This window comes from Herpailurus yagouaroundi, unplaced genomic scaffold (assembly GCF_014898765.1).
Source record: "Herpailurus yagouaroundi ecotype Mexico unplaced genomic scaffold, PumYag 77, whole genome shotgun sequence".
Taxonomy (NCBI): Eukaryota; Metazoa; Chordata; class Mammalia; order Carnivora; family Felidae; genus Herpailurus; species Herpailurus yagouaroundi.
Genome location: NW_024412388.1, coordinates 69,015,764 through 69,027,851, shown reverse-complemented (window position 1 = coordinate 69,027,851; position 12,088 = coordinate 69,015,764). Strand labels below are relative to the sequence as shown.

Below are 12,088 nucleotides of genomic sequence, written 5' to 3'. Positions count from 1 at the left end.
CTGCACCAAGGAGAAAGCAGTTGTTAGTCAGGCCCTTCCCTCACCGATGATCACCTATGCACGGGGTGGTAGCATACTCATTATTTTAGCATCTATCATCAGCCTCTGTGTTTCAGACTGGCTGTTCCTTTTCATTACTATAATGCTTAAGCCTGGCATTGAATGGATATGATTTAAGGCTTTAGATGATAGATCTAAGCCTTTTCAGAAATAAATATTAACCTCATTATTTAGGCAGGGAGGCCAAACTGACTTGTTCTATTCCGTCTCAAGGCTTCTAAGTAAATCAAGATTTACTTGGAAATCTTGTGCTCTTCAGTCTGGCCCACGAGCTTCACCCCTAGTCTGCCTTGATTATAGTTCATGTTTTGAAACAAATAAAGGTATTTTATTTCACTCTGAGTGGTGTATTTTATCTCTAGCTTTGCCATTGACTTGGGCGAGGCATAGAAGTTCTCAGAGAACTTCCTAATCTATTCAATGAGTGTATCGTTTTAAATAATCTCTAAGTTCTCTTTCAGACTTAAAATTCTGATAGTCATAGTGTGATCGGGCAGTGATTTCCCCTGCTGTTGGAGTTCCTGAGAGTCCTCTGAATATTTGCCTGAGGCATCTGTCTGCCTTTGCCCTAAATTAGCTCTAAGAGGCCTGGGGTCTATGCTGGGCCTGTCTGTCCCTAGTTGTCTGTGCTGGCCATAGAGCAGGAGAAACATTTCGGAAGAACATGAACTTTACTTGAAAAGAAAAAAGTTACATATAGGTTAGGACGACTGAGGTTTTTCTAGAACTGTTGGGAGAAGGTTGTAAAAACTAAAAAAAAACTTTTGAGGTTAGTTGACAGTTGAGGCCTTTGGTGACCATTTAGCCTGACTTCTTTGCTTGTTGCACATGAACCCTTAATGGGGAGCCTCTAACCTTGGTATCTTCTCAGCCCAGCCTGGACACCTTTGGTGTGCAAGCACTGATCTGTGCTCCAGGAACAACACCTCATATTTTGAAAATAGTGTCACGTCATATCACTGTCCTAAAGTTAGTGGTAAAATAAATACTTGAGCATAAACTAATAAGGCATGTAAATACAAGTTGTTTTAATAGTTTCTCTTTTAAAGGCAATTTGATACACATACTTCTTAGGAATTAAAATAATAGACATCAATAATGCATGGACTACACATTTAATTTGCTTTGCAGAAGTAAATAAACATGTCTGCATTTTTTATGTGGCATCTTAAAACTTAGGAAACATAGTTTGAACCTCTAAAATGTGCTCTGTTAGATTATGTATGATAAGCTTGCATCAGTATCCCAATTTCTGAGGTCACCTGCATGGAAGTCTGGCTTTTTTCCCATTTAAATATATAAATTTGGGACTATCACTTAAGCTTAATGACTCAGTTTTCTCATCTGAAAAATAGAGAGTAATCCTCAGTCACTTCATAGGGCTGACGTGCAAGGCAAAAGACCTTATATATTTGTGAAAGTTCTTAAAAAAACTGTATAGAAGGAAAAATTACTGTTCTGATTTAATTAAAATGAATGATGACTACACCCAATGGAATTTTCCATCCCTAATCCAAGTAGAAAAGTGGTATTCTGGGGCACCTGAGTGGCTTACTCGGTTAAGCGTCCGACTCTTGATTTCAGCTCAGGTTATGATCTCATGCTTTGTGAGATCAAGCCTTGCATCAGGCTCTGTGACAGCACAGAGCCTGCTTGGGATTCTCACTCTCCCTCTCTCCCTTTCCTGCTCATTCTCTCCCTCTCTCTCAAAATAAATAAATAAACTTTAAAAAATACTAAAAAAAAAAGAAAGGTGGTATTTCATTCATCTACCATGAACACCTATCTGAGATAACATTTCCATATTTCTTTCCCTGCTTGAAAAGATTTTGGGGGAGGCTAAGGTAAAGGAGGGTCCTTGCTTTTACTTTTCATGGTTCAGAAACTAATACGATGTTATAGAAAACTTAGATCATACGGTGGCCAAGGTTGATAGTTTTGCAACTTGCTTGTTGATTAAGTTCATCAAGCATTTATTGGGTTCCAACTATGTGCTATTCACACAGTCAGAGAGATGAGTGTAGTAGGGATTTACCATGAAAACAATTTTCCTGTGTAGGTATCTTTTTCCCAAGTGTTTGAGTGTTAGGATATGGTGAGGATGGGATCTATCTATCTATCTATCTATCTATCTATCATCTATCTATCTATATCTATCTCTATATCTATAGATGCAGGGATAGATATCTCTATATCTAGATCTATCTATCTCTGTATCTATAGATAGATAGATAGATAGATAGATAGATAGAGATAGATATAGATATTTGGGAAAGTTAAGTTCAGACATTGCTTGTCTAAGGTCTTTGTATAGACATTCGACTTATTGTAGGAGTTGTAGGATAATGCCCCATTGCAGAACAAAGGCTTCAGGAGGCTTTGCTAAAATGTAAGTTTCACTCTGCTGATTAGATAGGATCATTGAACCTTATGCTACCCCATATATATACAATGGAATCTATAAGCACCCTCCTAAGAGGGGAGGCATTTAGATGAGGTCTTTAAGACTTAGGTATTGTATACCATGAATGAACATGAAAGGCTGGTTGGCATAAACAGCCATTCATTCTGTCAACAACATTAATTGAAAACTCAGGGGTGCATAAAGCCCCATTCTGGTTTATTGAGTAAGCCGCAAGAATACCTTCACATCTGTATGCAAATATTTCACAACTGTGAAAACCCACTACTACCGGAGACTGAGTGATGCTGGTGCAAAGAGGCTATCAAGTGGTGGCACATGCGCGTTGGCCGTGACTTGTCTACATGATGTTTGTCATAATTTTGTGCAATATACATGTCCTTTAAATATATTATGGTGCTTGTAAATACTAAAATTGTTCCACTGTCCTTGGCAAAATGCCTCAACTGGACTGAAAGCCTTGGCGATGTATTTTGGCAGGATATTAGCATGTTTGCTGTGTAAAGGATCGTGGATTGATATTTCTTTGCATTCTATAAAAGCTGCAGGTTTTGAATAATTTTACTATATGTACAGGGCAAATACATCTCCAATTACTGTAAGACCTTTTCAAAGAATACTTTTCCATGGTTTCATATATTCTCTCTTCTCTCTCCAAATGTACGCTTTGAGCACAAGGAATGCCATCTATTTTACTGTATCAGGGTACCTACCCGCTCCCTTCCTGGCCTTGCCTACATTAGATGTGTGACTTTGGATTGATGAGTCCCACCATTGCTGAGGCTGGTCAGCCGACTTCATCTCCGACCTTCATTCACTCAGCATCCACCTCCGCACCTGAAGACTGACACCAGTGACTCTGGGGCTGAGGGCTTTTTTTTTTTTTTTTCTCTGAGAATAAGCTCACTTTGCAAATAAAGCAAGCCAGAAATGCCCTAGAATTGTTTTCTCTGGTGGCCAAGTTCAACCAACGATGAATGGAGAGTTGGTAAATAGATACACCAGCTTGTTTGCCCCTTGGCTGGGCTGATACCAAGTTGTGTTCTGCACCATCTTTTAGGGGACCCCAGCAGGATTGAGCTCCAGTTGCCAAATTGGAACTGCCTCGAAAATGCACTTTTTACTGCCCTTTTTCCACTCCCTGTCTCATTTCTCGTGCCTTGCCATTGTTTCCTGGGATCGGCTCCCGAATAAATTACAGTAGTCTCTCCTTATCTGGGTTTCACTTTCCATGGTTTCAGTTGCCTGCAGTCAATGGCAATCTGGCAGCAGACATGCTCCTTTTGAGGTGTTGTCGGAAGGTCAGCAGTAGCTTAGCCCTTCGTCACCGTGCCTATGTCATTCATTTCGCTTCATGTCATCATGGAAGCGTTTTATCTCACAGCTCCACAAGAAAAAGGGTGAATACAATATAACACAGTATTTTGAGAGAGAGAGAGAGAGACCACATTCACAGAACCTTCATTACAGCATCTTGTTTTGATTGTTCTATTTTATTATCAGTTATTGTTGTTAATCTCTTGCTGTGCCTAATTCATAAGTTAAACTTTATCATAGGTGTGTGGTACAGGAAAAAAGTCTCTATAGGGTTTGGTACTACAATGGTTTTGGGCATCCACTGGGGATCTTGGAACGTATCCTCTGCAGATAAGGGGGAACTACTGCGCCTTGTGTTAGAATATGCTTCTGAGGGAACCCAGTTAAAGTATTGAAGTTTCTCACATGTAAAAGAAAAACAATATACCTGCCCCACCTATCCACACAGTTACTGTGAGGATCAAATGAATATATATACATATACATATATATGTATATGTATACATATATATATATGTGTATGTATATATACATACATACACATATATATGTGTATATACATATGTATATATATACATACATATGTGTATATATATATATATATGCTTTGAAAATTGTGCAACACTAATAAATTCATACATTTTAATCGTTATTGTTGCTGCTATTGTGTTTTACAAACTTTAATTCAAAGGCGTAAGATATTTGCAAATAAAATTCTCTAGCTGTGAGCTAAAGAGAAAATATCAGAAAATAATAATGTAAGATAGGAAGTTATTGACAAAGGGTAAATTCGCACCACGAGGTGAAGAGAACTTTTCAACTGCTACTGTAATACCACCCAACACCCACATAACCCTCTCCCCAAAATGACAGATGTCAAAGACAAAGGATTAAAAAAGAGACGACTGGCTTTTCCCTATTGTCACTTACTTTTCTAGGGAAGAATATCTTTCCATCTTTTCTTTGTTTGGAAGGTGCCTTTTCATTCTATTATAAATTCACAGGGCAGGGACCGACTTTAAATCTTTATTTTGTAGAGTGCTTTTAAAAGTTGATCACATTATTCAAATATTCAAAAAGATTAAAAAAAAATCTTGCTGACCCAAGCCAGACAGTTCGAAGACAGACAGGAAAGTTTAAGAAATTGTAGTTTTAGATGGTAGTGTCCGCTTACCAACCAAAAAAGCAAGTTGAACATTGAGCAGAGGATTAAAGACTATTCAACCTTGTGTGATACCTCCCAAATAAAATGTGTGGGAAATTTTTCAGGAAAAAAAAAAAGTTTTTTTTCACTTCATACACTTTAACCTCCTTACTCAGAAACCTGTCTAGAAGAAAAAAAGTAAAACCTATGCATTCTGGAAGCAAAATGGGGGAAAAGATAAGTCAGATAAAGAACTGTGGTTGGCAATATATTTAACAGCCTAAAAAGATATGAAAGCAAATGCCAAAGCAATACATTCACATTGCAGGTTCATGTAATTATATCTTGCCAACTAAATGAGTTTTATTAACTGAATGAAGAGCTGAGCATTTCACTTTTTGTCACACCATAATTTTCTTAGATATTAATCGATTGTGACCACATTTACTCCAGAACTGAATAGACCACAGTGCAAGTTTAGTTTTAGCATGTGGTTGACTCTGCCATGTTGAAATAATGATCTTTTGTAATTGCTAATGATTTCAGTGAAATTTAGCACATTCAGAGTTACAGGGATACTATTGCACAGAATGAGGTCTGTCATTAGAGTCACAATTGAGTTCCCATCAAAAAATTCCTGAGATGTTAAAATAGGGACAGTGCTCGCAATCTTGTGGCTCTTTAAGTGATTTTACTCTCCTGCTTTTCCTGGGAGGTTACAGTTAAGTATTTTCCTCTCTGTTTGTTCCCAGGAAGGCTTTTGCTAATCTTCATTCATGTACTGGCCACTTTTTTTTTTTTTTTTTTTTGGTGATCTTTGGTTCTTAAAAGCTTCTTATTGCATTTCCCAATTTTAAACTACATTTGGACAGTCACTTTTTCCCCTACTCCCATAATACTTAGCTGATGCTGCTAGTACAGCACTTGTCATACTGGATTATAGGTAGTTGGCACAGTGGCTGTCGCCTGCATTAGACTATGAATTCCCTGAAGGCAGTAACCACCGTTTCATTTTTGCATCCTTAGCACCTGTCACAGTCCCTGGCATTTAGGCGGTGCTCAATAAGTGTTTGGTGATTGAATCAAATAGACACAATGCAGTGTGTTGATGTTTAATGCATTTGTTGGCTCACATGACACCAGTTGTTCCTTATTATATTATACTTAAGTCCTCATGAAAAGAAGGAGTTTTTAAACCAGAAAGGCATAATCACATTTGGGTTGAAATAATTTAGTTCTTTAGCTTAATTATCCTTCAAAAGTTGTTTGCCGTCCAATATCTTATTGATTTTAAATATTTTCCTTCTGAAGAGCAGGATTTCAAAAAGATTTCTAATTTTTTAAGACAGACTTTTACATTGCCAAGGAAACGGCAAGACCCCGTAATAGGTGAGACCAATCTTACACCTGATAAGTGAATTCCTACTACATTATGATTCATTCTATTTAAGCCACTAATTTTAAATCGGAAAAGGAACTGAACAAATGTTTTTAAGAATCCCAACTGTTGAAAAGTTCTGTAATATAATCTAAAATAAATATACCAACTTAAATTTTCCTTATAAAAAGGAAGCTGGTTGGTTTAAAAACTATCGTCAGAATAAATATTTATGGAACAGAATGACGACTTATCCACAGCATTGGCGTACATTTTCTTAGTTAATGTTTGATCAAGTACTTCCATTTACAATTCATCAGTGCATGAAAAGAAGAGTTTCATTAACTATTTTTGAAAGATAATGAGGCCATGATCCCTTTCCAGATGTTTCACTCGTCAAATAATTGTGATCTTTCTTCCAAATCTCCCTGTTGCTTGGTTCCTATTTTCTTGTTTATTGAGCAGTGCTTTATGAAGATGAAGAGAGGTACTGATTTATAAAGATGAAGAGAAGTAGAAATGCCAGACAGACGATGAAGACTGGGAAATGAAGGCATAATTTTACCTTCCCCAAATTGGAGGCTCTTGAAGTTTTATTACTAAAGGATAATTATCTCAGATGTGGAAAGAGAAAAAAAAATTTTTTTTCTTGCTTTTCGTTTAGAAGCATAGGGACACTTCCGACTCTTTCTCCACAGAAGGGACTCAAGAATATGGCTCTTTGCATAATTCCCTTGGGGGTTAAAAAAAAGAGAGACTTGGATTTTTGCTTGAGAGCAGACTAATCTATTTTCTAGCATTCTGAAGTGCAGGGAAAAGAAATAGGGCCCAAAACACACAGTGAAATTAGGGATACACTGCAAAAGTTACGTGAATATAACAATAGGTAAGTTAGTGGTCACAATCAATATAACACCACCAATAATAATAATAAAGCTAACATTTACTAAGTGTGTACTACGTACCAAGTACTGTTCTAAACACTGCATGTAATAGTTCAGTTATTCCCCTACAATGACCATATGTGCTAGGTAGTGGTATTAGCACCATTTTACAGATCGAAAGTGGAGGCAGGAAAATTTAGATAACTTGCTCAAGCTCACACAGCTAGTATGGGATGGAGTGGGAGAGAAACTGAAGCAGCTGGTCTCCATGGTGATTGCCGTTATGCTACGTAAAAGCAAACACAGGATGATATGAGAACTTTGAGCAATTTGTTTTGCATCTTGGTACTGCCCATGTTTTCCTTAATTGCTCCCCAAACCATCATTTCAATTTTATCCACGTTGACTATGTTGGTTGCAGTATGACAGAAGGCCAAGAAAAGTGATAATCAGCAACACCTATAGAATATATAACAAAAACTAACAGAAAGGATTTGCATCCCTTTAAGCATCATTAATATTCTTTCTATTTCAACCACCCTGTTTGCATTTAGAAATTAATGAAAATGTTTCGCAGCTATTAAGAAGAGTTTAATTGGGGTAAAAGTTGCCCCACAGGAGGAATAGAGAAATACCCATTCTCCAGCTGTTGTAAGGGATGGTTACTGAAGGCTCACAGCTGCCTTTATCTTCTGAGAAGGAAGCTGCCTTGCTTGGAATGTACCCCCATGGGGGCAGCCAGCAGCCAACGATTAACTGATCTATGTGGAGTATAAAAGGTGGATTGAAGGATGGATTGAACTCTGGTGCTCCAGAGGACAAGGCTCTCACAGTTTTCAGCTGAGCACACATCCTTACTTGGCTTCTTCCCTTGCCCTCCTTTTTCTCCTCCCGTTGACTTCTCCTAAGAGCACTACCTCAATAAATCCCTTTTATAAGAATCTTTTTCTTCAATTTTGCTTTTAGAGAACTGAAGCCAAGATGGATTGTATTAGAACAGTCCCAGGAGGCAGAGTCTAAGACAGAATCCCGGAGGAAGATGGCAGTGAGTCCTCTGTGCCGCTGGTGGTAGGTACAATATTGTCAGTCCCTGGCATTCTGTAGCAGTGTGATTAAGAACAGAGGTCAGCAAACTATAATCTTTGGGCTAAACACAGCTCACTGCTTTTTGTAAATAAAGTTTTATTGGAACACATTCATTAGTATTGTATTGTATCATTAATATATGTATTGTCAGATAGAGCTGAGTTTTGAGACAGACACTATGTGGCCTGTAAAACCTAAAATATTTATTAGCAGTTCCTTTTTAGAAAAATCTTGCTAACTCCAGGCTAAAATTTTCATCCATGGTGGTAAGTTGGATTGAGATATAGGTAGAAGGGAAAGCTGTAGTTAGTTTAAGGTCTTTGTTTTGTGAGGTATAAAGAAATTGAAACTGTAAGGACTGTGCATTTGAGTGACTGTGAGTACCATTCATGCACTGAAGAGAGAAAAAGACATGCTATTTGTTATTACTACTGTGTAACAAATTAGCACAAATTTAACAGCTTAAAACAACACATCCTGATTATTTCCCTGTTTCTATGGGTCAGGAGTTGAGGGATGGCTTACTGGGTCCTCTGCTATAGGGTCTTTTAGAAGGCTACGATCAATGTGTTTTTGGGGCACAGTCTCACCTGAAGGCTTGACTGGGAAAACATCCACTGGCAAGCTCCTGTGATTATTGACAAGATTCATTTCCTTATGAGCTGTCGGCTGAAGGCCATCCTTAGTTCCTTGCACATGGGCCTCTCTAATATGTCCTATTAATTCATCAAAGCCATCAAGAGAGGGATTCTGCTAGCAATAAGAAAGTGACAATCTTATGTAGCCTAATCAAGGAAGTGCCATCCCATCACCTTTGCCATATTCTGTTGGCTAAAAGCAAATCTGAAGGCCAGGCTATACTCAAGGGAGTAGATTATACGATGGTGTAAATGCCAGGAGACAGGGCTCATTGGGAGCCATCTAAGAGTCTATCTGCCACATGGGCTCAGATCTGTTATTCAGACTTTAAAGCAAACTGTGGGAATCAGAAAGATTCACTAGAAGCATTTAAAGAGACAAGTCTTTTAGGCCAAAGTCAGAGCCCTGAAAGAAAAGGAGTAACATCTTGAAGTTTGAGATAAGGGTATTTGGGTCGTTGAAAACCCTAAATCTATATGTTCTTCTGAACGCTTTTGGTCTGTCTCAGTGGCTAGTAAGCTCTTTCTGTCTTGTTGGAAAAGAGATCCTCTGTGTTGAAGGCTATAATGAAGTCTCAGATGAGACAGGCTCCTTACCAAGCAATCTTCAGGATCTGTCTGTACCTTCTATCGTAGGGTTGCATGTCAACATCTCTTGACTAGGGGAGGAGAGGAGCTATATACCAAGGAAGTGCCAGGCATTGGCTGACATGTATGCCTGGGAGGGGACTCAGAAGGAGCTGGATCAACACGGGCAGAATATAAGCGTATGAACTGTTCACAGATACGGGGTTACTGTGTTGTGACACAGAATATAACACCATAGCAAGGTCCTGGATGATATGTCTAATATAAGACTGGGATAGCTCTTGGTTTTTTGGAAAAAGTGATGGTTCACATGAAACAAATTAGAGATCCCAGCACTGTAGTAGTAATAGATAGTGGAGGAAGGAAAAAACAGATAGGAAATAGAGATGAAAAAAGGGTCTATTAAGTAAGACTGAAAAATCCATATTTGACTATGTTCCTCAGGAGGGCTTGCAGAACAGTCTGTTTATTAACATGGTGAAGAATCTGCTGATGAAGGGGATTCCAACACTCGAAAAATATAGTTCTTTTTAGACCAGGGATAGTTGGAGATGATGTTATAGGGCTGGAGTCCATTGAATAGCAATGGGGATGGTAGGTTCCAGATTACAGGGCAACACTGACTATCAGAAGCAAAATGGGTGCAATCACCACAAAGGGAAGCAAGGCTGGAATGGCTGTCCTCTGGGTGAGGGTGGAGGATATTCCAAAGTACCTGTGCAAACGGTTACCTTATGAAAGAGAGATGAGCAGACAATCAGGGTATTATTTGTATATATAATCAAGAGAGTTAAAAAAAATAGATGAGCAAAAGGCTGAAGATCAGGCCACTGAATGAAAATCTTAATCTCTTGCTCTGTCTTCAGACCTGAGCCAATTCTCAGACCTAGAACCCACTGACTGAAGGAAAGTCTGGGTCCCATGTGAAAGGAACTGCAACATTATGGGAAGTATGACTCCCTAGTCCTTCCCCCAAAGGACAAGAGCTATTTACTCAGGACACTGTACACTAGGGGAAAAGGGATATCCAGATCTGTCTGGGACTATTAGACACAGGTATGAGCACCTAATGGATCCCTGTTAAAGTGGGGATATATAAATTTTGGGAAATAAATAGAGTCCTGACCCAGGTTCATTTCATGGTGGGTCTACTGAATCTACATGTTCACCAGTGGTCATTTACCTAGTCCTTGAATGTATAATTGAATGGATCTATTAGAAGGTGGTAGAATTGTACCATTGTTTTCTCGGTCAGCTATTGCATTAGCAAAAGCCATGTGGAAGTCCTTCAAACTATCTTCCTTGTCAAGTTAGTAAATCAAAATCAATGATTACATCCTAAGGAAAATTGCACAGATTAGTGCCGTTCTCATAGATTTAAAGAATGCAGGGATGAGGATCCCCATCCTTCCTCCATGTTATTCAACAGTCAAGATGATACACAAACTAGATGGATCATGGCAGATGACAGTGGAATACTGCCAAGTTAACCAAATTGTAGTTTCAATTGCAGCTGCCCTGTGGTATGTGATATATGCACTAGGGTAAATCGACTGGATATAAGGTATGTGGCTATTTTTCTGGCAAATATGTTATTTTCAATACCCGTCAGGAAGGAGGATCAGAAGTTGCATTCATATGGATGAGCAACAGCAGTCTTGGTTCGTCTTAGTGTTTTTTAATTCTCCAGCTTAGTAAAAACATATAGTCTTCAGGGACTGGAACTATCTGGACATTCTGCATAATATCATGTGTGTGCACTGTATGTATAACATCATGTTAATTGGACCAAGGGACTTACGTTATGGCAGAGGAAGTATGGCAGTGGACACGTGAGCCTAAGGTTCATTGGCCCTACTCTACTCTGGTACACTAAGGGACCAACATAGAGATGATCTCCTTTGAGGATGAGTACCATCTTTTAGGGTTTTGTATACACTTTATTTTTTTTTTATTTGAGAGAGAGAGAGAGAGGGAGAGAGAGAGAGAGAGAGAGTATGAGCTAGCGAGAGTAGCAGAGAGAGAGAGAGAGAGAGAGAGCAAGAGAATCCCAAGCAGGCTCCATGCTCACCACGGAGTCCAATGAGGGTCTCGATCCCACAACACTGGGATCATGAACTGAGCTGAAATCAAGAGTCAGATACTCAACGGACTGAGCCACACAGGTGCCCTAGGTTTTGTACACACTTCAAACCAGTAGATATTATACAGTGCTCTATCCCTGATATGTATGTACTATATGAGTCCAGGAATCAAAGGGTATATATAAAATGAACCCACTCACTATCACTTCCAGTGAGCCATGTCTGCAACTTTGTTCTTAGGTCTTAGGTCCCAGTGGAGGGAAACTCCCACCAGGGGATAGAGCAAGAGTCTCAGTAAACATAAAGCTATTGCCATATTACTTTGGGCTCTTTGTGCCAGTAGACTAGCTGGCGCCACAAAAAATGTTACTATATTGGCAGAGAAACTGACCTGATTATGATGAGGAGGCATCAATGAGGCCGCATTTCAGAGGCAAGCAGCAATGTGTTTGTCACTCAGGTGATCTGTTGGGATGTATTTTGGTGT

General features: G+C 38.9%; 1 protein-coding gene and 1 long non-coding RNA gene across 29 annotated transcripts in view; one reads left to right on the top strand and one right to left on the bottom strand.

Annotated features, from left to right (window-relative positions):
* ADGRL2 (adhesion G protein-coupled receptor L2) overlaps positions 1–12,088 on the bottom strand; it is a 631,449-nt gene that overhangs the window by 363,555 nt on the left and 255,806 nt on the right. The window lies entirely within an intron of this gene.
* The window catches only part of LOC121027364 (uncharacterized), a 50,954-nt gene continuing 47,025 nt past the window's right edge, over positions 8,160–12,088 (top strand). For both annotated transcript variants that reach the window (XR_005788683.1, XR_005788682.1), the window contains exon 1: positions 8,160–8,273. This is a non-coding gene — a long non-coding RNA (uncharacterized LOC121027364). The remainder of the gene's footprint in view (positions 8,274–12,088) is intronic.